General features: G+C 39.5%; 1 pseudogene; it reads left to right on the top strand.

Moving 5' to 3' along the window:
• On the top strand, positions 1–26,784 carry Ppp6c-ps1 (protein phosphatase 6, catalytic subunit, pseuidogene 1; annotated as a pseudogene).
• The last annotated feature ends 262 nt before the right edge of the window (positions 26,785–27,046 follow it).

Raw genomic sequence — 27,046 nt, 5'->3', positions numbered from 1 at the left:
ATGTGGAGGCAGAGGCAGACTGGGTTATGCAGCGGCGATCGAATTCAGGTGGCACTGCAGTGGCAGAGGCACACAGTAGGAAGGAAAGGGCTGTTGTCTTCTCTGCTGTCAGCTACCCCTGTGGCCATTGCACAGTGTCAGGGCACCAGGTCAGGCACAGTCAGAGGGAGATCAAGTCTCCCTGGACGGGCCACCAATGTTGGGGTAGAAATCTCTCAGTTTGTATCCGGACAAATCACACCAGGCCAACATGGTTCCACGTGGAAAGGTTTAATGTAAGGACGAGACATTGGAGAGGGATGAGAGAGAGAAGAAGTGGAGAAGAGGAGAAGAGTAGAGGCCAGCCATGAGCATGCGGAGGGAAGGAAGGAGGGGAATGGGGAGAGAAGGGACAAAGGGGAAAAGGGGAAAAGTGAGAGCGAGAGCAAGAACAAGAGAGTGAGGAGGGGGCAAGCAGCCCCCTTTTTTAGTGTTAGGCATACCTGACTGTTGCCTAGTAACTGGGGTTGGAGCTTAGACAGAATGCTACCAATAGTACTCAGTGGGTAAGAGCTTGTCTGACAATCTGAGTTTGAGTCCCTTATCCATATAAAGGAGTGAATAGGCTTGTGTTCCAATACTAATTATGTGACCCAAACACCTGTTTGCAGTGTCCCATACATAGGACTAAATGAAGCCTGTCCCCAGTTAGATTTTGACTGGTCAATAAAGTTACCATTGGGCAATGGCTGGGAAGGGAGTCAGAGGTAGGACTTTTAGGATTTCCTGGGAAGGAACCTAGGAAAGAAAAAGAGAGAATTCTGCCATGACGCCATGATGAGGGCATAGGTGATGGACCATACAAGAAAGGTGCAGGAAGGAGAGACAGCCAACATGTAGGCACAAGGGGAAAGTGGCCTAAGGAGGGCTGCCTAGCTGGGTCCAGGGCAACAAAGATGAAATATAGATTTAGTCAAGATTAACTCAGAAATGTTGGAGGGAGGGTGTGTAAGCACGTGGTGTTAGAGAGTGGCCCAACCATTGAGCTGCTTAGGGTATATTAAAAATAAGGCTCTCTCTCTCTCTCTCTCTCTCTCTCTCTCTCTCTCTCTCTCTCTCTCGTGTGTGTGTGTGTGTGTGTGTGTGTGTGTGTGTGTGTGTGAAGTTCTTGAGTCCAAAACATTTGGGCGAGTAGTGAGGAGTACGCACTTACCTACTGGGGAGTTTAGAGTGTATCAAGAAATTACTGTATCAAAGGAGGAAGGAGACAACAACTGTACAAAATTTTTCTCTGACTCCTGTACACGTGCTCTGTTGTGACCACACACACAATAATAATTAATAATAGTAGCAATAATAATAACGATAATAATATATAAAATAATTTAAACAAGTATGAGGTTGGTTCTGACCAACAGTTTCTCTTTGTCAAACAAGAGCTGCAAGATGGAGAAGATCATGCTGGGCCATTCTGCATTCCAAGGAATTGCTCAGCTCACAGGACTAGATGAGAACTTCCTGCAGGACCTGTTAACCTAGATCTATATGCGGTAAATGTAAAATCTGAATGAATGGGGCTCCTGTTATTCTCTGAAATCCTGATCTCCTCAGTTGGATCATTCATGGCAGTCAGTGCTTTTCCTTCTCTTTACACTTTCTGTCTCTTTATTCTGTCAGTCAAGCTGTGGAGTTCTGAATGAAAATCTTCATAGATGTAAGGTCAGGAGGTTTGGCCTTGTTGGAGTAGTTGTAGCTTTGTTGGAGGAATTGTGCCATTGGGGAATGGGCTTTGAGGTTTCTGAAGCTTAAATTAGACTTAGTGGCTTTCTCTTCCTGATGCCTCTGCATCTAGATGTAGAACTCTCAGTTGCTTTCTATCACTGTGTCTGCCTGTGTGATACCATGCTTCCTGCCATGACAATAATGGATTAAACCTCTGGACTATAAGCCAGCCCCAATGAAATATTTTCCTTTACTAGAGTTTCCATAGTTATGGTGTCTCTTTATAGCATTAGAACCCTAACTAAGACACAAACAAAACAAAAATAATTCTTTAAACATCTTTCCTGCTTCTTGCCTTCTGGTTATCTCCCTTCCTAGGAAGCATCTTTGGATACATAACCTTGGATTTCCCCTACACTCAGGTCTGTTTCAAAAGCATCTGCACTGCAGGAGGGTGTCTACCTGAGTTTCTCTCCTGGCTTCCCGAGTCCTGCATGAAAAAGACCTATCATAGATAGAGTTCCATCAGGTGTAACACAAAGCTACTGAACACACTGAAAAAAAGGAAATGCCCACTCTTTCCTGAAGTGACATCAGAGTGGGACCAGAACTAGTACAACCCTCAGACATGGCTAGCAAGTCTCTGTAGGGTTCTTTGAAAAGAATCATATGGCAAAGGCACATGTATGCAAAACTTCAGGAAGTCTTAATGAATTACATGCTAACAGTGTCCCTGGAAAAAGACAGGCCAACGTTGACTATAAGGATTCTAATTCATAAAACCTTCTTTAAGACACATTTATTGACTGTAAGTCCTATTTATCACCTACTGTACCACGGACCCTTGGGGACTCTTGCATTTCAAGTAACTGAATATTGAAGGTCAGTTTAAATCATTCTCTAGCAACCCCTCAGCTTTTTTCTTTTAAAATATTTTCTATGGCTTAAAACCATGAGATGCCTATGCTGGTTTTTAGTCAGCTTGACACAAATTATTGTCACTGGGGAAATAGGAGCCTCAGTTGTGAAATTAACTTCATCAGACCTGTCTATAAATATGTTCTTCATTGATGATTTGTGTGAAGGACCCATTTCACTATTGGTGATGCCACTCATGGGTTGGTGTCCTAGGTTGTACAAGAGAGAAAGGTGAGCAAGCCACGGGGAACAAGCCAGTGAGTAACATTTTTCCCTGACCTCTGTTTTAGTTTCTTTCTCCAGGTTCCCACTCAGAGTTCCTATGTTGGCTTCTTTCAATTAAGGACCATGCCTTAAGAATTCTAAGATGAAATAAAACCTTTCCTTTTCAAATTGTTTTTTGATCATGGTACATGTACATCAACAACAAAAAGCTATTAGAACAGTTTCTAAAAGATTACAACCCTTTAATATCACCTAAACCTTTCAATTTTTTCTTAATATTCATATTCAAAGACCTCCTCAGATCAACTAAAGCAAACAGTCAAATAATTCCTATGTGGAATGTCTGTCATAACTGTCTAAAGAAATCTGGCCTTCTGTGTGGTATGTATCAAAGCCATACAGAGAGTCAGTATATATCTTTACAAATTAACCTTAGATGGTCTCTTACAGGACAACTTCTACCCTTCCTCAGTAATTAACCTTGTAAGTATATTTTGTCACTCTTAATTGGATTTTAGAGAAGGATAAGGGAAGAAGTTTGGAGAGGTAAAGACTGTTTTCAGACAAAAGGCCTTTAACAAGCCTGGCCATAGAGTAGAGTTCTGTAGTAGAGAGTTTCTAGCCTAAGGTTGGAGAAAAGAAGTACTTTTCTGGTTTCACAGGGAAAGGAGGAAGTCTTATACTGCAATGCAGAAGGCTTATTTAATGTATGACCTTTGCTTTGTGATTGAAGTAGGGCAATGAGGTATATACTACTTAGGCTATGTGATATAGGCTGTTCATCCTTTGAGTGAGGGAATGGGACCTGGTTAATATGAATCCAGAATGTCCCAGGGGTTAGAGTCAGATGATCCTGAATAATGGAGAACAAGTGCTGTTGGTATGTTCCCACATTATTCACACCCTTTTCTGCATAAGACCCCAAAGGGCCTTGGTGCTTTAACATCTGTCACATTTGTGTTTATAGAAGAGAGAAAGAGAGAAATTATTTTATAGGCAGGAGACAGTAGGATGCAAAGGCTCGACATGCACTGAATTCAGTCTTTGTTTCTTACAAAATTGGAGCATCAATGAAATTTAGGTTTCCCATTTTATATTAGGTAGTCAAATGGTCGTCCTTAGCTCAGTCTATATTCATATCCATGAACGGGAGGATTCCTACATGAGTCCATGTAGTTTGTTGGGCAATGATTTGGAAAAGTAAGTTCAGGAGATAGACTTGAGACTGGCCCAAGTTGATATAAAAACAAGAATCATCATTAAGGTGGTAACCATGAGTATGAATCATAATGCCTCAGAATGCATTGTAAAATCATCCATCCTATGATTTTGATGTTATTTTATCTCATTTTTGAAGCATGAGCAGCAAACTCTTTTTCTTTTTCTTTCTTCCTTTCTTCCTTTCTTATTTTTTTTTTGCTGTATTTCAGACCAGGCCAAACTGATTTACATAAAAGCAGCATACATTCCCCAGAGACAAAGGTACTTGTTTCAGCTGTCAGGAAATCTACTAATTTGCAGTGTGCCTGCTGCCAAGAAGTCTTCGTGATGCTGGATTCTTGTCTGGGTTTGAGAAATTTCACCAAGACTTTTTTTGTATGTCTTGAGACAAGCAGGAATGATAGGATATTACTGTGGTGGTTTCAAAAGGAATGCTTCCTATAGATTCATGTGTTTGAATACTGGGCCATGAGGAGTGACACTATTAGGAGATGTAATCCGGTTGGAGGAAGTTGCCACTGTTGGCACATACTTAGATGTCTCCTGTTCTTAAGCTATGCCCAACGTGGCACACAGTCTCTTTCTTCTGCCTTCAGACCAATATATATATATATAAAACTCTCGGCTCCTTCTCCAGCATCATGTCCACATACATACAACAATGCTTCTTCTATGATGATAATGGACTAAACATCTGAAATTGTAAACCAGTCCCAATTAAATGTTTCCCTTTATAAGAGTTACCTTGGACATGATATATTTTCACAGCAATAGAAACTCTAATTAAGGCAATTACTGATGTGGCTAAACCCTTATAAATTTAAGTTATTCTTGTCAATGACTGCCATTATCCCCAAGTCTACAAGACTATTATATAAATCTCTCTCTCTCTCTCTCTCTCTCTCTCTCTCTCTCTCTCTCTCTCTCTGTGTGTGTGTGTGTGTGTGTGTGTGTGTGTGTGTGTGTGTGTGTGTCCAATTAAGAGTAATGGAGGCGTACTTATTGTTGCTGGACCTACATTGGGGGTGTCTTAGTTACTATTCTATTTCTGGGAAGAGACAAGGCAACTCATGCAAAAGAAAGCATTTAATTGGTGAATTACTTACACTTTCAGAGGGTTAGGTTGTAATTTTGCACACACACAAAATTTAAAATTTCAAAGCCAAGTCCCAGTTAAACACCTCTGCTCCAATGAAGCTACACCTCCTTCAAAGGGGATAGAAAAAAATCTTTAGAACTCATGTCTTACCACTTAGAAGTTTTATCTGTGAGAGTAGGAAGGAGCAAATGGACCAAAAGAACTGAGGAGAATGACAGCCACACCTAAAAACTCGCAGGAGATGTCAGCAACACCAGGACAGCAAACAGAACAGGTCTAAGAAAAAACCATAAAGGTGACAAGATGAACGGAATAATACATCTTTCAATAACTCCAAATATTAATGGTCTCAACTCTTCTATAAAAAGACACAGATTAACAAGCTGGATTAATAAAAAGGAGCCACCTTTTTGCTTCCTTCAATAAACACATCTCATTATTAAAGATAAACATCATTTCAGGATAAAAGGATGGAACCGGTATTCCAAACTAATGGGCTTGGAAACAATCAGATATAATTCTTGGAATATCTGGCAAAATAGACTTCAACCCAAAACCTCTCAGGAAGGTAAGAAATTCCAGTTCATTCTCATTAAAGTAACAATACAGTGAGAGATACTATACTTTTTAGAAAGAGAGAAATTATATTACAATTCTAAACATCTATGCATCAAATAAAACAACACTCAATTTCATAAAACAAATACTACTAGTTTTAAAAAGCCACAAATTAACTTAAGCACAGCAATAGTAGGTGATTTCAATTACTCCTACTCTCCCCATTAGACAGACCACCAGACAAAAGTTAAACAGAGAAGCATTGACATTAAATAACTTTAGAACATACATCTATATAACATTCCATCCAATCAATAAGAATATACATTGTACTTAGTTGCCTACAGAACTTTTTCCAGAACATAATACATATTAGGACATAAAACAAGTCTCAAAAGTAGGAAATAGTATCTTGTGTTCTATCTGACCACAATGAAATAATGCTAGATAATAGAAAGAAAAATGACTAAAAGTCTACAAACTCATAGAAACTAAAGAATACATTACTTAGTGATAAATAGGTCACTTAAGAAATCAGTAAGGACATTTTATAAAACCCTTAGAATAGAATGAAAATGAAAACACAGCACACACACACACACACACACACACACACACACACACACATATATATATAAGCAATCTTATTAAGAAAATATGTGTAGTGGTTTGAATATGCTTGGCCCAGGGAATGGCACAATTTGGAGGTGTGGGCTCATTGGAGTAAGTGGCCTTATTGGAGGAAGTGTGAATTTGAGGACATGGGCTTTAAGACCCTCATCCTAACTGCCTGAAAGTCAGTCTTTTCTACTCTGCCTTTAGATGAATTTGCAGAACTCTCAGCTCTTCCAGCCCCATTTCTGCCTTGGTGCTACCAAGCTCCTACCTTGATGATGGACTGAACCTTTGAACCTGTAAGCCAGCCTTAATTAAATATTGTCCTTTATAACAGTTGCCTAGGTCATGGTTTCTCTTCACAGCATTGAAACCCTAACTAAGACAGCATATATCACTAAGATATAACTATACAGACTTCTCAAAAGAATAAATACAAGTAGCTAGTAAATATTTTTTAAATAATTAATATCTTTAGCCATCAACAAATGCAGATTAAGTGTTGTGTGTAGTTTTACAATAATGCCTTTGCTCTGGGACCCACTCAGCTTCCCTTTTGTTCTATCCTTCTTTAGCTAAGGGAAGTGACTGTGCTACCAGCCCCTTCCCAGCTTCCCTGGAATCCATGGATAAAAGACATATACACAGTTTGGTCTTTTAGATTTTGCCTTCTTGGCACAATTGCTGGGCTCAGATATCTCCAGCCTACAAAAGTCTGCCTTTACCAATTTATTCTCTCCGTCTCTCTACCTGCCCTAAACTTCAGTGGCAAACATCTCTGACCACTCACCTGTAGTAGTAACCAGGCCCCAGCTCACCACAAGACCTCACATGGTTGCTGTGTTCGTCTCCCTCCAAAGAATGGCAGAAACTCTTCTCTCCTTACTTGTGTCTGCCATTTCCTCCTGGGATCTGGAAGTCCCACCTGATGATTGGTCTCAGGTTTCTTTACTGACAAATCAAGAACCAATTAGAGAACCAGCGGAACCACCCCATTCAATTAAAACTACTTTATGATCCCACCTTACCACAGTCAGAATCCCCATCTTCAGAAATACAAACTACAATTGTTATGCATAGATATGGGGAAAGAGGAACTTAGACACTGTTGGTGGGCATATGTTTCTCTAAAATGTAAAAATAGAGTTAACATATGACCTAGCTATTGTATTCTGAGAATAAGCCCAAGCATTCTAGTCTAACTACAGAGATGCTTGCCTACCCATTCTCATTGCTACTCTAGTCACATGAGCCAGGAAGTGGAATCAGGTGACATGTCCCTTAGCTGTTGAATAGACAATGAAAATGTGGTACATAAACACAAAAAAATTTATTCAGCTGTAAAAAAAATGAAATTATAAAATTTGCAAGTAAATGGATGAAATTGGATAAATTACACCAAGCAAGGTAATCCAGGCCCAGAAAGAGAGACATCACATATTCGCTCTGTTGTATGGATCTTTAGATATGTTTCTTTTAATTGTAATGCCTACAGATACTTGAAAAGACAGGAGGGGCCATGACATGATGGGGAAGACACAGATAGACCTTACATGAAGTAGAGATGGTAGAATACATATGCTATGAAAATAACGGGAGAGAATATTAGAGGTATTAGTGTATAAACGGGAATAGGATGGGATAAGATGAGGCACGGGGCGGGGGGAGCTAACAAATAATGAGGACATATGAAGATGTCACATACAAATCTACTATTTTATAAATGAATTTAAGTCATAATTGAAAATAAAGAATTTAATAACAAACCCAGAAATCATAGATTATTAAAAAGAATCCAGTGCTATTTGTGAGACACTTTCCTAGGAGTTGTTCACCAGAAGGTCCCCAGAGCTCCCCATGACTGTTCAGGCTATGACCATTATCATTGATTCAGTCCTGGAAGTTGCTATGCAAGCAATTTGGGGAGAAAGTTCAGCAATGGCCTTCCTCAGCTTTAGTCTTGCAGGTTTCAAGAGAAACTTTCTAAACAGGAGATGTTTTCTTGTGTAATTGTGGCACAACTCTTCTGGGGGTAACCAACTGATTTCTGATCAGATCTCAGACCCACTCTAAAGCAGGCAGTACTGTGGACTTGGTCAAAGGCACAGAATTGAACGTACTGGATGAAAATGAGGACACGAGCATTCCAGAGTGTGGTTGAGGAGAAAGTTTTTATTGTGGATAGGAGGGAAAATACAGCCAAAGAGTCATCCAGATACATCCAGACTGAAAAAGAAGAAGGATGAGGGTTGGGGGAACAAGGAGCAAATGGACCTAGAAAACCAAGAGAAGCAAAGAAATCAAGAGTGAGCCAAAAGAGGAGCCAAGAGAATACAAGGCTGAATTGACAACCATATAACCAAAGAGAAGCTGGGGGAAGGTAAGGGAGGCTCTGGGGCTGGAGAAGTTTAGCGTTGGACTAGAGGTGAGAAAAAGAGGAAGGAGCCACAGGTAACTGAACTGCTAGGAGAGGCTAGGGGCCATCCTGCACTTCCGTATAATACTATATGTTAATAGGCACCACAGTTAGCCATTTGTCCTGGCTTTCTTTAGGACCTGACACCTATTACTGTTGTTTTGGTAAACAGATATGACAAAACTGCCTGCTAGAAATTTATGCTTATACCCAGAGACTGGTGACTAATGCTATCCTTAGTCTGATCAAAGAAGTTTCCTTTGCAGTGAGCAGTCTCTGCACTTATGTTGGACAAGGTGCTAAAAATAAGTGCTTATTGAGTGCTTAGCACTAAAGAAGGTGATTCATATCATTCCCTCTCGTCCCACATCACTGGGAAGAATCAGCAGAGAGAATGGAAGAGCTAGATGATGCGGAGGAAGACCATGCAATGCTACCTTGTGGGCACAACCCGATCATGGCATCTACAAATTTGTAGTAGCTCCATTGACTGCAAAGGGCTTGTTCAAGATTGACCTAGTAAACATTCAGTCATAGACAGGCATAGGGCTAATGATTCTCCAATTCATCCAGGGGAGAGAATGGCAGTTGAGACCTGTTGGAGGGGAAGGTCATTATCTTTGGTGATGCAGCGATGAGTGAGATGCTCCTGCTGCAGGAGATAGCTTTCTACCGACACCCCATGGATCCACCAAGTGGATCCAAAAGCACAAAAAAAAAAAAAAAAAAAAAACCACACACATGAAAGTGGGCTATGGACTTTGTAAGAATAGGGAAGAGGTTGGCTGGGAATAGGAAGAAAAAGAGTATATACTGGCTGCTATCAGTATATATTGTACACATGTACGACTTCAACAATGAACATCTGTAAAATGATAATTTTTAAAGAAGATTACCAGACAGCATTACGCAAACAAGACATTCCATGAATCTAATCTGTAGCATCCTTTTTTTATATTCATTTGAATATATTTTTTAATTTGAGTGTAATTACCTTTTACCAATTCTTTTCTACAAAGTAATTCCCTTCCTCTTCACAAATACTGCTATGTAGCATCCTTTTTATACATGCTCCTACTCATCTCCCTCTGTGACAAACCAAGAATAGTTACCCAAAAAAGAAAAGAAGATTCAGTGGAGCTCTCTGTCTGTTTCTTTTCCTCTAAGTAGGACAGGAATTCACAAAGACACACGTATACATTTCCACTAATGTACAGTCACCAGTCAAGAGACTTTTTACCCCTATGGGCCTGGAAATGTACCCAGGAAACTGCACTGACAAACTACTTAAGACCAACATCTGCCAGTTACTCATTTTCTATCAAGCTGCAGCTCTATAAATTCAAAATCTCTTCTCTTTGTCTTCTGAGCCTCTACAAACTTATTCTTGAAGATGCCAAACAAACTGGAATTTAGAACTGCCTCTTGCAAAATTATTCAGTCCCTGGATCTCCCACCTGTATGCAACACTTATATGTTAACAAACCTTAATCTGTCACTCTTAAAAACCACTTACTCTCGGGGTTATATTAATTGAAAACATTTATGGACTCAGAATTGTTAAGTCATGCAAACTTTTTTTACACACTAATAGAAATTGTCCATGTCTGTAATTAGGAGAAAATTTGATGCTAAGAAGCACAGTTTCTATGTTTCATACTACATTCACTGTCTGCATCTCAAGCTTAAATCAAAAGGGAAGAAGGAATGAAGTAAGTAGACAATTTAATCCTTACTCAGTGTGAGAACCTCACAGAATTCAGAAGATCCCCTTGCCTTTGATTTATTCATTAAAATGGTAAAAGCATTGTAATAAATAATACTAATTAATATTTAATGAGCGATTGACCAAATGCCAGATGTGAACCAGCTGTGAAAAAAAACAGAAGAAATTCTTTCAAGGCCAGTGTCCTCTGGGAATCATTTTTTAAGTCGTCTGTTAGAGTGTTCCTAACCTTTATAAGCAGGCATTTATCTTCTTTTCCCTAGTCAGTAAACAGGAAATGCAAAATTATGGGACTTTGTAACCAATGAAGTAAAACTTGTTTCCTATAGTTTCTAAAAGAAACTAGAGTAGCTTATCCCTTGGAGGAGAGAGCTGAACACCCAGAAATGTGGACTATCCTGAGACCACAGGATACATTGCCACTTCTGCGCACCTTTGCCCACATCCCTGGCCCAAGAGGAAGCTGCATAGTGCCTCTGGACACAGAAATATAGGAGCAGTCAGTGGAAAGTACCTGCAATTCCTGTCTGTGCCCGGAATTGAACCAAACTTGTCAAACAGCTCCCAAAACCCAAATTCTATGGGGGAGTGAGCTGGGCCAACAGAAATGGAGACACTCCTGAGATAGCAGAGAAGACAACCCTCTGCCCACATTCCCAACCCAAGAGAGAATCGCCTAGTGCCATCTTGTCCCCTGGGTGCAGGGAGCTAGGAGCAATTAAGGGCAGGACACTTCCAATTCCCAGAAACAGCTGAAAGAAAACAGGAAAAAAGATCCATAGTAGGGCTGACACAGGCCTACAGGAGGGTCAAGCAACTGTCAGAAACAGCAAGACAAGCTGACCCCAGAGACAACCTGATGCGTAGAGGCAAGCACAGGAAACTAAGCAACAGAAACCAAGACTACCTGGCATCATCAGAGCCCAGTTCTCCTATCAAAGCAAATACTGGATATCCAAACACACCAGAAAAGCAAGATTTAGATTTAAAATCACATTTGATGATGATGATGATGATGGAGGACTTTAAGAAGGACATAAATAACTCATGTAAAGAAATACAGGACAACACAAGTAAACAAGTAGAAGCCCTTAAAGAGGAAACACAAAAATCCCTTAAAGAACTACTGGAAAAAAACAACCAAACAGGAGAAGGAAATGAACAAAACCATCCAGGAGGTAAAAAATGGAAATAGAAATAATAAAGAAACCGCAAAGGGAGACAACCCTGGAGACAGAAAACCTAGGGAAGAGATCAGGAGTCATAGATTCGAGCATCACCAACAGAATACAAGAGATAGAACAGAGAATATCAGGAGCAGAAGATACCATCGAAAACATCAACACAACTGTCAAAGATAATGTAAAACAGAAAAAGCTCCTAGCACAAAACATACTGGAAATCCAGGACACAGTGAGGATGATAGGTATAGAAGAAGAGTGAAGACTCCCAACTTAAAATGGCTAGTAAATATATTTAACAAAATTATAGAAGAAAACTTCCCTAACCTAAAGAAAGAGATGCCCATAAACATACAAGAAGCCTACAGAACTCCAAATAGATTAGAACAGAAGAGAAATTCTTCCTGTCACTTAATAGTTAAAACACCAAATGCACAAAACAAAGAAAGAATATTAAAAGCAGTAAGGGAAAAAGGTCAAGTGACTTATAAAGGCAGACCTAAAGAATTATACCAGACTTCTCACCAGAGACTTGGAAAGCCAGAAGATCCTGGACAGATGTCATACAGACCCCAAGAGAACACAAATGCCAGCCCAGGCTACTATATCCAGCAAAACTCTCAATAACATAGATGGAGAAACCAAGATAATCTGTGACAAAACAAATTTACACAATATCTTTCTACAAATTCAGCCCTACAAAGGATAATAGATGAAAAACTCGAACGCAAGGAGGAAAATAACACCACAGAAAAAGCAAGAAAGTAATTTCCTTGCAATGAAACCAAAAGAAGGGAGAGACACAAACATAACTTCACTTCTACATATGAAAGTAACAGGAAGCAACAATCACTATTCCATAATATCTCTCAATATCAATGAACTCAATTCCTCCATAAAAAGACATAGACTAACAGATTGGATACATAAACAATACTCAGCATTTTGCTGCATAAAGGAAACACAATTCAATGAAGAAAGCAGACACTTTCTCAGATTAAAAGGCTAGGAAAAAATTTCTAAGCAAATGAACCCTGCAAAGAAGATGGAGTAGCCATTCTAATATTGAATAAAATTGACTTTCAACCAAAACCTATCCAAAAAGATAAGGGAGGACACTTCATATTCATCGAAGGAAAAATCCAAAATGATGAACTCTCAAACCTGAATATATATGCTCCAAATGCAAGGGTACCTGTATTCATAAAAGAAAGCTTACTAAAGCTCAAAGCACACATTGCTGTTCACACAATAATAGTGGGAGCCTTTAACACCCCAATCTCATCAATGGACAGATCATCGAAACAGAAACTAAACAGAGACACAAAGAAACTAACAGAAGTTAGGAACAAATTGGTTTTAACAGATATTTATAGAACATTCCATCCTAAAACAAAAGAATATACCTTCTTCTGAGCACTTCATGGTACCTTCTCCAAAGTTGACCATATAATCGGTCACAAAAAAGGCCTCAATAGATACAAGAATATAGAAATAATCGCATGCATCCTATCACATCACCACAGACTAAGACTGGTCTTCAAGACAAAAATAACAACAAAATGTTCACATATACATGGAAGTTGAACAATGCACTACTCAATGATAACTTGCTCATGGAGGAAATAAAGAAAGAAATAAAAGACTTCTTAGAATTTAATGAAAATGAAGATACAATATATCCAAACTTGTGGGACACAATGATAGCAGTGCTAAGAAGAAAACTCATAGCTCTAAGTGCCTGCCAAAAGGGACAGGAGAGAGCATATGTCATCAGCTTGACAGCACACCTAAAAGCTCTAGAACAAAAAGAAGCAAATACACCCAGGAGGAGTAGAAGGCAGGAAATAATCAAACTCAGAGCTAAAATCAACCAAGTAGAAACAAAAAGGACCATAGAAAGAATCAACAGAACCAAAAGTTGGTTCTTTGAGAAAATCAACAAGATAGATAAACCCTTAGCCAGACTAACGAGAGGACACAGAGAGTGTGTCCAAATTAACAAAATCAGAAATGAAAAGGGAGACATAACAGCAGAATCTGAGGAAATTAAAAAAATCATCAGATCCAACTATGAAAGCCTATAGTCAACAAAACTGGAAAATCTGGTGGAAATGGACAATTTTCTAGACAAATATCAGGTACCAAAATTAGATCAAGAGGAGATAAACCATCTAAGCAACCTCATGACTCCTAAAGAAATAGAAGCAGTTATTAAAAGTCTCCCGACAAAAAGAGCCCAGGACCAGATGGGTTTAGTGCAGAATTCTATCAGACCTTCATAGAATACTTCTTACCAATACTGTCCAAATTATTCCACAAAATAGAAACACAGAGCACTACCGAATTCCTTCTATGAAGCCACAATTACTCTTATACCTAAACCACCCAAAGACCCAACAAAGAAAGAAAAGTTCAGATCAATTTCCCTTATGAATCTCGATGCAAAAATATTAAAAAATTCTTGCAAACCGAATCCAAGAATACAACAAAATGATCATCCATCATCCATCATGATCAAGTAGGCTTCATTCCAGCTATACAGGGATGGTTCAATATAGGGAAATCCGTCAACCTAATCCATTATTTAAACAAACTCAAAGATAAAAACCGCATGATCATCTCATCAGATGATGGGAAAGCATTTGAAGAATCTAATACCCTTTCATGATAAAAGACCTGGAAAATCAGGAATTTAAGGCCCATACCTAAATACATTAAAAGCCATATAGAGCAAACCAGTAGCTCACATCAAATTAAATGGAGAGAAACTTGAAGCAATCCCACTAAAATCAGGTACTAGACAAGGCTGCCCACTCTCCCTATTTATTCAATATAGTACTTGAATTCTTAGCCAGAGTAATCAGACAATAAAAGGAGGTCAAAGGGAAACAGATTGGAAAGGAAGAAGCAAAATATCACTATTTGCAGATGATATGATAGTATACTTAAATGACTCTAAAAGTTCCACCAGAGAACTACTAAACCTGATAAACAACTTCAGCAAAGTGTCTGGGTACAAGATTAACTCAAACAAATCAGTAGTTATCCTCTACTCAAAGGATAAACAGACTGAGAAATAAATCAGGGAAATAACACCCTTCACAATTGTCCCAAATAATATAAAATACCTTGGTGTGACTTTAACCAAAGAAGTGAAAGATCTGCATGATAAGAACTTCAAGTCTCTGAAGAAAGAAATTGAAGAAGTTCTCAGAAGAAGGAAAGATCGCCCATACTCATGGATTGGCAGGATTAATATAGTAAAAATAGTAATTTTGCCAAAAGCAATCTACAGATTCAGTGCAATCCCCATTAAAATTCCAAGTCAATTCTTCAGAGATAGTAAGAGTGATATGCAAATTCATTTGAAATAACAAAAATCCCAGGATAGCAAAAACTATACTTAACAATAAAAGAACTTCTAGGGGAATCACCATCCCTGACCTCAAGCAGTATTACAGAGCAATAGTGATAAAAACTGTGTGGTATTGGTACAGATACAGGCAGAGAGATCAGTGGAATAGAATTTCAGACCCAGAAATGAACCGGCACACTTATGGTCATTTGATTTTTGATAAAGGTACTAAAACCATCCAATGGAAAAAAGATAGCATTTTCAACAAACGGTGCTGGTTCAACTGGAGGTCAACATGTAGAAGAATGCAAATCGATCCATTTTTATTGCCCTGTACAAAGCTTACGTCAACGTGGAACAAGGACCTCCACATCAAACCAGATACACTCAAACTAATAGAAGAAAAAAATGGGGAAGAATCTCGAACACATGGGCACTGGAGAAAATTTCCTGGACAAAACACCAATGGCTTATGCTCTAAGATCAAGAATTGACAAATGGGATCTCATAAAACTGCAAAGGTTTTGTAAGGCAAAGGACACTGTCATTAGGACAAAAAGAGCAACCAACAGACTGGGAAAAGATCTTTACCAATCCTACAACTGATAGAGGTCTTATATCCAAAATATACAAATAATTCAAGAAGTTAGACTATGGAGAGCCAAATAACCCTATTACAAAAATGGTGTACAGAGCTAAGCAAAGAATTCTCAACTGAGGAATATTGAATAACTGAGATGCACCTAAAGAAATGTTCAATATCCTTAGTCATCAGAGAAATGCAAATCAAAACAATCCTGAGATTCCACCTCACATCAGTCAGAATGGCTCAGATAAAAATTGCAGGCAACAGCAGATGCTGGTGAGGATGTGGAGAAAGAGGAACACTCCTCCATTGTTGGTGGGATTGCAGACTGGTACAACCATTCTGGAAATCAGTCTGGAGGTTCCTCAGAAAACTGGACATTGAACTGCCTGAGGATCCAGCTATACCTCTCTTGGGCATATACCCAAAAGATGCCCCAACATATAAAAAAGACACGTGCTCCACTATGTTCATCGCAGCCTTATTTATAATAGCCAGAAGCTGGAAAGAACCCAGATGCCCTTCAACAGAGGAATGGATACAGAAAATGTGGGACATCTACACAATGGAATACTACTCAGCTATCATAAACAATGCCTTCATGAAATTCATAGGAAGTTGGATTGATCTAGATAATATTATCCTGAGTGAGGTAACCCAATCACAGAAAAACACACATGCTATGCACTCATTGATAAGTGGATATTAGCCTAAAAGCTCAAATTACCCAAGATGCAATCCACAGATCACAGGAAGCTCAAGAAAAAGGATGACCAAAATGTGGATACTTCATTGCCTTCTTCAAAGGGGAACAAAAATATCCATAAGAGGGGATATTGAGGCAACTTTCAAAGCAGAGACTGAGGAATGGCCATTCAGAGCCTGTCCCATATGTGGCCCATATATATACAGCCGCCAAAAACAGGTAAGTGCATGCTGACAGGAACCGGATATAGAGCTCTCCTGAGAGACACACCCAGAGCAGGTCAAATAGGTGAATGCTAGCAGCAAACCACTGAACTGAGAAGGGAATCCCTTTGGGAGGAATTAGAGAAAGGATTGAAAGAGCTGAAGGGGTTTGCAACCCCATAAGAACAACAATGCCAATCAACCAGAGCTTCCAGGGACTAAACCACTACCCAAAGACTATACATGAACTGATCCAGGACTCCAACTGCATATGTAGCAGAAGATGGCTTTGGTGGGCACCAGTGGAAGGAGAAGCCCTTGGTCCTTCCAAGGTTGGATCCCCAGTGCAAGGAATGTCAGTGGGAGGGTCAGTAAGGGGGGCTGGATGGGTAGCGGAATACCCTTATAAAAGAAGGGGAGTGGAAGGGGATGGGGGCTTATGGGCAGGAAACCGGACTGGAAAAGAGAATAACTTTTGAAATGCAAATAAAGAAATATATCCAATTTAAAAATAAAAAGAAAGAAAGAAACTGGAGTCTCCTATAACTAGCTCCCTACCACCAACCACTTCCTGTTGTGGACTAGTTCAACAAGTTCCAGGCCTGATTAGGATACGCATACACAGCAATTGTGTGTCAATCAACCTGCAGAACTTTCTTCAAACTGACTAAACTTTGGGAGTCAGATCTTTCAGAGATTTAAAAGAAAAACCCAGTGCAGTGCTCTAAATGAGACTGGACTCTTTGTTTGTTTGTTTGTTTGTTTGTTTGTTTGTTTGTTTCCTTAAGTCTCTTCAGTGCTTGGTATTTTTGTCCATGTGCTTGTTGTATGCATGTGTTGTAACAATTTTGTGTTCTTCAGTTGCAGGAACAAGTTTCCAGCCTAGGTGGAGACTGCATATCTATTCCAAATACCATTCCATTCTCAAGTGTTAAGATCCTTTGTGTTAGCATTCCTTCTAGACTCGCCCTGGCTTACTGTAAAAAGACTGATCTCTCCTCCCTGCTCTTTCTGACATGCCTTTCCTTCTCTCTCCTTCCCCTCCCCCTTCTCCAAGTGTTCCCAGTCTCTCTCTCTCTCTCTCTCTCTCTCTCTCTCTCTCTCTCTCTCTCTCTCTCTCCCTCCCTCCCTCCCTCCCTCCCTCCCTCCCTCCCCTTCCCTCCTTTCCCCTCCCTTTCTGTCCTCCTCAGTCAACCTCTCTTTCTCTGTCTCTACTCCCTTCTCAATCCCCCTTCCTGTGCCCCTAAATAAACTCTTACATACTAGACTCCCTCAATGTGGAGGAATGCCTCAGCATGGGCCTCGTCTCCCACAGATTGGTTACTTTTCTCCATACTTTTTATTTATTTATTTATTTTTTTGAGACAGTTTCTTTGTGTAGTCTTGACTCTCCTAGAACTAGTTCTCTAGACCAGGCTATACCAGAACTCTCAGAGATCCTCCTGATCTGCCTCCTTGGTGCTGGCATTGAAGTTGTGCCGCCACATCCGGCTTCCACACAACTCTTCTGTGAGTTTTTTGAGGTGTCTCTGCATTAGTCATCTTTCCCACTTACCTTCAAGTACCATAACTTTATGTTGCTTATTATATTTAATTTACAATGAACAAACTGCTGTTTAATTTTAATAGCAAGCAGCCTGTTTCTAGATTAATAATCAAATAGAAAAGACCTGCGTGAGTATTTCAGTTCATTTGGGCAACTGAAACAGAACATCCTATACCATCTGTTACAAACAACTGAACTTTATTTTCCATAGGTCTGGAAGCTAGAAGTCCAAGGTCATTTGCTAGGTTTGAGAAGAGTTGCTTCCTGATCCACTGATGGCAATGTTTTACTGTCTTCACCTGGTGAAGCAATTCTCCAGCATCCTTTATAATGAAAGGGGAGAGTTGATAAAAATCACCAACCAGAAGCACTTTCTGCCTATAGAAGAGTTTCAGGAAAAGAGCTGTGCTTACAAAGGGTGACATTAAAATGTCAATGACTGTGGAGATTTTCTAATGTTATAGGTCTTAGAACTTATTTACCATTTTTCTCAGTCTCTCTTTAGTCCCTCAAAGAGCCATTTTTTTTATGTCCACCTCTGTGCTAAATCTGATAAACAGATTAAAAAAAAACATTTGAAGGGTATTAACTTGGCAAAAGTCTATTATCCACAAATAGAAGGACCAAGAACACTATCAAATGGTCTCTGAGGCCCATAGATGAGATAGGGTGGCACCCCCCCCGCAGGGAATGTTTCTACCAATATATACTTTTTAAATGCTTTGATTTATAACTTTCTTTGTTCTGTTCTAACGATATCATGAAACTTCTTCTACATTGTAGCACTGTATTTTAGGACAGGTAAATCTGTGTTTCCATACCATGGCCATTCATATTTTGCTCCAGAACAAACTATGTCTCTTATTCATTTAGTGGGAGCCTTTTCTTTCTGTAGAAATGTTAATACAGGGCTAGAGAGATGGTTCAGTGGTTAAGAGCACTGTCTGCTCTTCCAGAGGTCCTGAGTTCAATTCCCAGCAACCACATATTGGCTCACAACCATCTATAATCAGGTCTGGTGCCCTCTTCTGGCCTGCAGGTGCATACATGCAGACAGAAAGCTGTATGATGTATACATAATAAATAAATGGTTTTTTTTTAAAAGAAATGTTAATACATGGGTTTGGGTATAACACAAGATTTATTCCATAGATACAGGCAGGTTCTGTAGATATAAGAGCTCAGCTCTAACATAGCCACAACACTATCAATTCCTGATTTCATAGGCAACTATCGGCCTAGATGGAGCAACAGAACTTCTGAATTATAGTGAAGAACCTTAGTCTTCAAACATTCATGAGATGGGAACTGCCCACTGAATGGCAGCATGACCTTTAGCATTATTGTTAAGAGAACTCTCTTCTTGAACCAGTCCTGAAGAAGGCTGACACTTGAAGGTAAGTAGGAAAGTTATAATGACCCTGGGAGGGTGACACACAATCTTCCTGGATTTTGGTGTCTTGATACAGTGTTCATTGCAAAGAATGAACTAGTTAAATGTGTGCCGTTTGCACAGAAGGATAGATCAGTAATTTCCACAGCAGTTTAATGGTTCTTGCTGACTAAGGGCTTTAGATTATACTATATTAAAGCATATATAAGCACTATTGGTAGGAAAGAAAAGCAAAATAACTCAAGGGACTGAATTCTAGTTGGAGGGGAAAAAAAAGAAGAAAATAGAAGTGAGCAGGACTGTGTAGGAAGGATGGACATTGCAGAATGATGTGTCAGATCCCACTAAAAGGAGTAAGGGACAGTCTATTGTAAGGATGAATTTGAGTGACTATGTCTCAGGACACTTGGAGCTACACTAACCCAGGTCCCATGTTCCCTCATAGAGGAGGAGTTAAGTCTTCAAGGCAGAGAGTCAGGAGACAATGGCCAAATGGTAAAAATGAAAGTGTTTCAAAGGCAAAGAAAACCAAGACAAACAACAACAGAAACCAAACTGCTTCCAGAGATCTAGAAGTGAAGAAAATACTAAAAATATTCTAAAGTCACAATTTAGAAACTTGAGAGCAAACCAAACACAAAGTTTGAGAACAGAATCTTTTCAAAGCAAGTAAGCAAGCAAATTAGATATCTTAAATCAAATAATTTGAAAGCATATTCAAAATGTATTTATAAAATTAGGATTCTTGATGAACTAGCAAAGAACAAACAAATAGACTGTTGACCAAAACAGAGAGAAGTCTGGAATCTGGAAACAATACCCACAACCCACCTAAAGTAAGATGGGCCTGGATTCAATACGTCCATGCAGATAACTCATTTTCATTCAGGCAATTCTTCCTATGTAAAGTGGAGGAATTCTTTTTTTTTTTTTTTTGGTTCTTTTTTTCGGAGCTGGGGATCGAACCCAGGGCCTTGCGCTTCCTAGGTAAGCGCTCTACCACTGAGCTAAATCCCCAGCCCCAAGTGGAGGAATTCTTGAACACACACACACACACACACACACACACACACACACACACAGTCACAATCATGGTATACTAACTGTTGATGCAGAAGACGCAGCTCTCTCCTCAAAGACAATAAAAGACAGATTATTCTGGAGCCAAATTGAGTGACCTTGGCCCAGGAAACATGAAGCTAGTTGTGTAATGGCAGAATAAAGTCATACATCAAACAGTTAAAAACTATTATGCTGAGAACATCAGAGGCAGGTTACAGCAAAGCAGAGGAATCTCTCCCTAGGGTTCAGATGTTATCTGATGATTTTGTTGGCTTCTGAGTTGGTCTTAGAAGTCTAACAAGATGGTAGGTTTCAAAATATTTTTAATAATGAGTCATATAACGTTAGTTCCAACTCCAAGGAGGTCAAGTTGTGGCTAGTCAGGAGCTAAAAAAGTAGGCTAAAATAAGGTAATGTATTGTACTCTGAACCAGCACCATCCCAAACTCTCCACATCATTACAGTTCAAATCAGTCTTTGAAGACACAACTTTTGTTTTTCAGGAATTCTCTTTATATGGGAAAGCCCATGGATCAAGCAGCCTATTAATACTACTTCATGTTTACCTCCCTCACCTCCAGAGCCTTCGCTGATGAGTATCACTAGGTATACTTTACACATGTATTTTGTATAAATAGTTCAATTTTAGAGAATTGGTATAGGCTTGAGATCAAATGGGTAGATGAAACTTCAGAACTTCCACTAATTTAAGCAAATATTTTTATTCATAGTTGCAGAATGAATAAATTCCAAGGATAATGACACATCAGGTTATACTTGCTGTCACAGAATAGTAGATTTAAAGTATTTAAGTGATGGAGTACTAACAAATTTAGGAGAAGATTACACTTTCAAACTCATCTGTTGCTGAGATAGGAAAGATGAACCAAGTATAATAAAAAACTGTTTGTTCAAGGCCATCCTCAATCTCCACCCTCTTTTCCCAAGTAGCTCTGGGTGCTGATGGAATGCCTTCTTTGTCCACTCTGGGAAAGTTCCTTCATCAACACTCAGAGCATTGTCGAAGTAAACCTCTGGGCCCTTCCATCCTGTGTCTGAAGTCCAGCTCATATCTCTGGAAAGGAGTCTTCAAAGACATGGCCTTTTGGTTCAAGGCTTACAAGCTTTCATATACTGCTAAGCATATCATGGGACAAGACAGATGTGTCTCAGAAGATACATTTGAGATATAATAAATACAAACTAACATGTTTTCACTGGCTAGAAGAAAAAAACAGGTTTTTCTCATTTGGTTTTTATACATGCTAATATTTGATAAAATATGTTCTTTTGTTGTTTTTAACTGTTTTAGAAACAGCAAATCTGTTTCCTTCATTCTGTCCAATGACTGAGGCTGTGATTGAAATTTCTTCAGACACAGAAAGTATAAGTTAGAGCAATTAACCTTATCATTTATATGTGTGTTTGTCTTTGTGTGTGTGTATGTGTGTGTGTGTGTGTGTGTGTGTGTGTGTGTGTGTGTGAGAGAGAGAGAGAGAGAGAGAGAGAGAGAGAGAGAGAGAGAGAGAGAGGTTTGTCATTCCTTGCTTATTTCAGCTGACTGGGTGTCAAATCTTCTATTCTTCCAGATTATTTGACCAAGATTGCTGCATACTGTGTGTTTTACACTTTAAAATGTTCAGACTCTTATCTCAGTTTGTATCATGTAGTGCAGTCTTTTTAATGCTTTTTCCCCCTAATTCTGAAGGCAGTTTTTTAAATCAGTTTCTTTTCTGTCTTAATTAGAAAAAAAAAACAACTAATCTTCCAATCCTTCCAATTCTTAAAGTTTTAATCCTTTGCTTAGTTCCTTTCATCTAGTAACACCCCCTCCCATTTACCCAACTTTAAAACAAAACAAAACAAAAAAAATCAGGGTCTTACTCTGAAGCTTTAGTTGGCCTTGAGCTTCTTGAAACCTGCCTGGGATCAAAGCTGTTTGCCTCCACGCCTTGCTTTAAATCCCCCTTTTCACGTATGATGTTGGTTTCTATTCCTGCAGAGCTATGGCCTAGTACAAAGTGCAGTGTCAGGGTTTCTGGGAGAAGCTTCTCAAAGTAGTCTACTTGGCTTTAATCATAGTGCCTGACAGGTGGCATGTGACTGATCACAGTTTGGGAAGAAACGTACTAACTGACAGATGGCTACATTAGAGTAATCCAGATGACCTAGGTGACCAGAGTCATGGAGCAGAAGAAGAAAGTCAGTGAACATAAGGCAAAGCCCGAGAAATCCTGTGAGCAGTGGTAAATATTGAAGGAGGGGTGCCACCCGCCCCCTGGTTGCTGCTATGCTGAAGCTTCAGTTTTGGAACATGAAATTATTGATGCGATGTGCAGGCTCCTGTTTAAAGTGTGGTTTTCTAGTTATTTTCTAGTTCTAAAGTTTGACTCTGCCCTCTTTTCAGAGGAAGGAAGAAAAGAAATGGGGAAGAGAGAAAAGAAGGAAAAAGGGGACAAAAAGAGGGAAGGGGAAAAGGAATAGTGGAAGGGAAAAGAAAGGAAGGGGGAAAGAAAGAAGGAGAGGAAGAAGAAGAGAGTCGCAGGTATAATTAGCGCCCCAGTCCTTAAAGCTTTTCTCCTCAAGCCACTTAGAATTAACTCCTTGTGATCAAGATCCTCCCTGTTGAGAGAGTAGAGACCAGAGGGGTTTACACACCCAGCAAATCATTTCTGCAATCACTTCCCAAGAGCCTCTTCCATTTTATTTATGCTCCACACATGAGTGCTAGTCCAAGGGGAAATAGTTAAAGACACTGCTTTGGATGGTCAGATGAAACCACAGTAGATGGTGCTTTGGTAAAACTGCTGCTGTCAATCATGATTTCAAACTCTCCTTAGTGCCTATTGTGATAACTAATTCCTTTCCTGGAGAGACAATGTCTCCTGTCTCTGCATATGTCCCCAAACCAGAGTAAAACTCCTTCAAAGTTCATGAGAATGCCTTCCCTTGGTGTGGACGATTGCCTCTCCTTTGCTGTATAAATGGAGCCTTCTACCCTCACAGTTAACTTTTCCAAACCTTACACGTCACCAGCTAGACCCAGAGTTCACGTGTTAGGAAAGAACTGTGCTGCATAAAAACGAGTTGGAAGGACCCTGTGAGAGCTTCTAGAAGCTTGGGGAGTCCAATGTCTATCCCTATGTACTCTTTTCTAGAAGCATGTCCATAGTAACAGGCATGCTAATGATGGTCCCTTGCAAGCAGAGCTGATTTGGTGGAGACAGCAACTGATTGGCTCATAGGACCAATTTCTACAATGGTATCATATCAATGTTACATAGAAAATATCATAAAACACTGGAGAAAAGCATTTCAATTTTAGTTGATTACTCCACAGTCACTTTAAGTGATGCTAGAGAAGGATAGGGTAATGTTAGTGTATCTTGAGCACAATCAGGGCATGCTGGATACAGTTTGTCACTCTTTGTGTGAACCACCATAAAAACCTTTCTGAAAGTCACTGAGTTCAGTCTACCATCCCTGTCTAATGGATGCTCTTTCACAGACAATGGTCTCTTACTTTTGCACTGAGAAAATTTTTTAATTCTCTTTACATTTTTCCCAATGCTTATTATTTTCAGGCACCTAATTTGTAGCAGTTTTGTGATGGAGGCTCATGTGTTCCGGTCCTTCTAGCTTGCATCTGTGAGGCTGTGAACTTCTTTACATGCTCTGTGTTCATGCCAATATTCTCTTCTGTCAAGACTCTGTATGAATTTAAATAACAATTTCAAAACATCTGGTTCATTGACTAAAAGCAATCTTTGTATAATTCATTGGAGATTTAGAATCCATTCCCAATTATATTAACCAGTTTGTGTCAGTATAACATTGTAAGGGAGAATGGAGGAGTTTGGCCTCAGACATGATTTATATTCCTCTAACATCTAATTCTAATTAGTGGAAAATCTTTGTTGAATCTCTTGGTTAAGCCTGATAATAATACATACTTGGTAGGCTCTTAAACTATCTTTATTTATAAGATGGCTTAATATGATGCTATTCCCAGGTGTTAAAAGCATTTAAGGAAATGAAGTACCAAAATGGTTTAAGCAAAAACCCTGTGAAATCTTCCTCTCCCTCTCCCTCTCCCTCTTCCTCTCCCTCCTCCTTCTCCCTCTCCCTCTCCCTCCTCCTTCTCCCTCTCCCTTTCCTTTCCTCCTGCCCCCTCCCCACTCTGAACTCATCAAAATATCACTAGAGATTTGGAATCAAAGAGTTCATATGAATTGCTCCTCACTCTTCTACATGATAGGTGGAAGCTCGCAATCCTACTTTAAAGGATGATGGAGGGTCACAGTTCTACTTTAAACAAGACAGTTGGAGTACTTAAGGCTTAAGTACTTTCAGAGAGATGAAAACACAAAGAGATATAATCAACAAAACAAGGACAAATGAAAGTACACTTCAGAGTGACTTGTTTTAAAAGGAAAACAAATTTCAGATTCAAAGACCCCAGAGCTACCTTTATTCTAGAATTAAACCCTGTAAGTGGTATTTTGTTTTATATTATAAGACCAGGTCTTTCTACATAGTTCTGATTGTTCAGATATATAACCAGATATATATTCACTATATAGATCAGGCTTCATGTAGCCTAGATCTCACAGAAAGCCACCTGCCTCTGCCTCCTGAGAGCTAGGAGAAAAGCTATGCATCACTATACCATTCAGTCTTGTAAGTTTCAATGGAAAATGGGAAAATACTTGGCAATATTAGCAATGCAGTGACATACATAAACGCACACACACACACACACATCTATATATATATGGGCTCTACTGAGAGTAATACATAATATATAATACACAGAAGTAAATGAGATAATGCTCTTGTCCCGATTGTTCCCTGACTCCACTTTTTGTCTGCACAGGTGTTTTTTCTATCACCAAAGCCCTAAAGAGTCTTATCTACCTTAACAGTTCATCCTGAACTTTCCACTCGACTTCAGTGGCCCAGATATATAACCAAATCTGATCTTTCTGTAACACAAATGTTTCAAGGTTCCCTTGACTTCCATTTGACAAAGATGGCACTGTGGTTTTCATTTTTAAGAAGCCCGAGCTTTAGGGTGGAGAATCCTTTTGGGGCTGTGGCCTGTTATCTGTTGCCTGCTAATAATTCTAATTTGACATTTTATGTATGGGGGAGCCTGTAACTCTCCCATCTGGCCTATAGCAACAGATGCTAATTAAGAATGTGAAAGAAGAGTCCAGGCTTCAGTCCCCAATGCCTCTTTCCAACATTCCAGGTTTTTACCCACACCCCCAAAATGGCACCCCAATGTCAGCAGGATGTAGTCATAGACAATTGCGGCATCCCTTATTGATTTATAATCAACAAAATGCTGGGGTGTTTGGTTTTAGACCGTGGGACAAGAGACTAAGGTGCATATTTGACATACTAAAGCTAACCTGGTTCTCCCAGCAAGCATCTCTCAGTCCATAGTTACCTAGTGCTGCTGCAGCTTGTTCTTCCTAAACTGGAACTTCCGGATCTGGACACATACCTAGAGTTGGCATGCCAGAAGAGGTACCTTCCTGGGAAACACCTCAAGCAGTCAGGTGATTTTGTGATCTGCTCTTGGAAGAGCTCGCTAGCTAGCCAAGAATGCCAGCAGCAGTGTGGGGAACATTCAGGACACTTTATGATCATGGCAAGTATTCAGAACTGGAGTTAAGAGTCCCGACACGAACTGCACATTTATGGGTTAGTGTGTAGACAGAGGTTACTATAGTTTGGAGTCCTTCACTCATCTTCTTGCAATAAAGCCTAAATGGCCTGGTTGTACTACATTTTTAAGAGGAAATTATGAGAGTGGATAGGTAATTTAGGTGTGTGGGTTTTATGATGCGTGTCAAACCAAATATGGAAATGCTAATGCCTGGAGATGCTGTACTAAAGTTTCTGACATGCTCACAGTAGCAGCATTACTCGATGAGCAGATTTTGTATGTTCATAGCGTTTATCTCCTTGTATCAAAACACTGGATCAAATTCAAATCATTGAACAAATCAGGAAATCTCTTCCCCACTAAGGAGCTTTTGACCTGGCATGATCAGTACCTGAAGATGTAGAGACACTTTGGCAATCAGTTCCAAAGCTGGAGGGTAGCTTTTTTAAACCAAAGTTGCTAATGAGTTTGTTCATTTCAACTGTTTAAAATTCATCTTCAGAGCTCATGAGCTTGTACATGAAGACTGTAATTTTCTATGTGACAAGGATCTGGTCACAGTGAGATCTGCTCCTCACTACAGAAAACATTGATTCCACCTTGGTCTTCTAGAAGACAATATGAGAGAACAAAGTTATTCAGGGCACTTCCAGGGTCAGTACATGTTATTCTTCCCAGAGTTATGATCCTATATTTCCATGGAGTCATCTGCCATCCCACTGGCCCATGTTTTTGCCCTCTTTTACACAAACTTTCTTGTCTCACCCTCTACAATATACTTTTTATTGGGCATTTTGTGGCTGAAATGCTGCCTCTTGCTTTAATAAGATTAAATTGTCTAAATTTATTGTTTGT

The sequence above is a fragment of the Rattus norvegicus genome, chromosome 4 (genome assembly GCF_036323735.1).
Source record: "Rattus norvegicus strain BN/NHsdMcwi chromosome 4, GRCr8, whole genome shotgun sequence".
Lineage (NCBI taxonomy): Eukaryota > Metazoa > Chordata > Mammalia > Rodentia > Muridae > Rattus > Rattus norvegicus.
The sequence above is the reverse complement of the archived record's forward strand: the minus strand, read 5'-3'. Positions and strand labels throughout refer to the sequence as shown.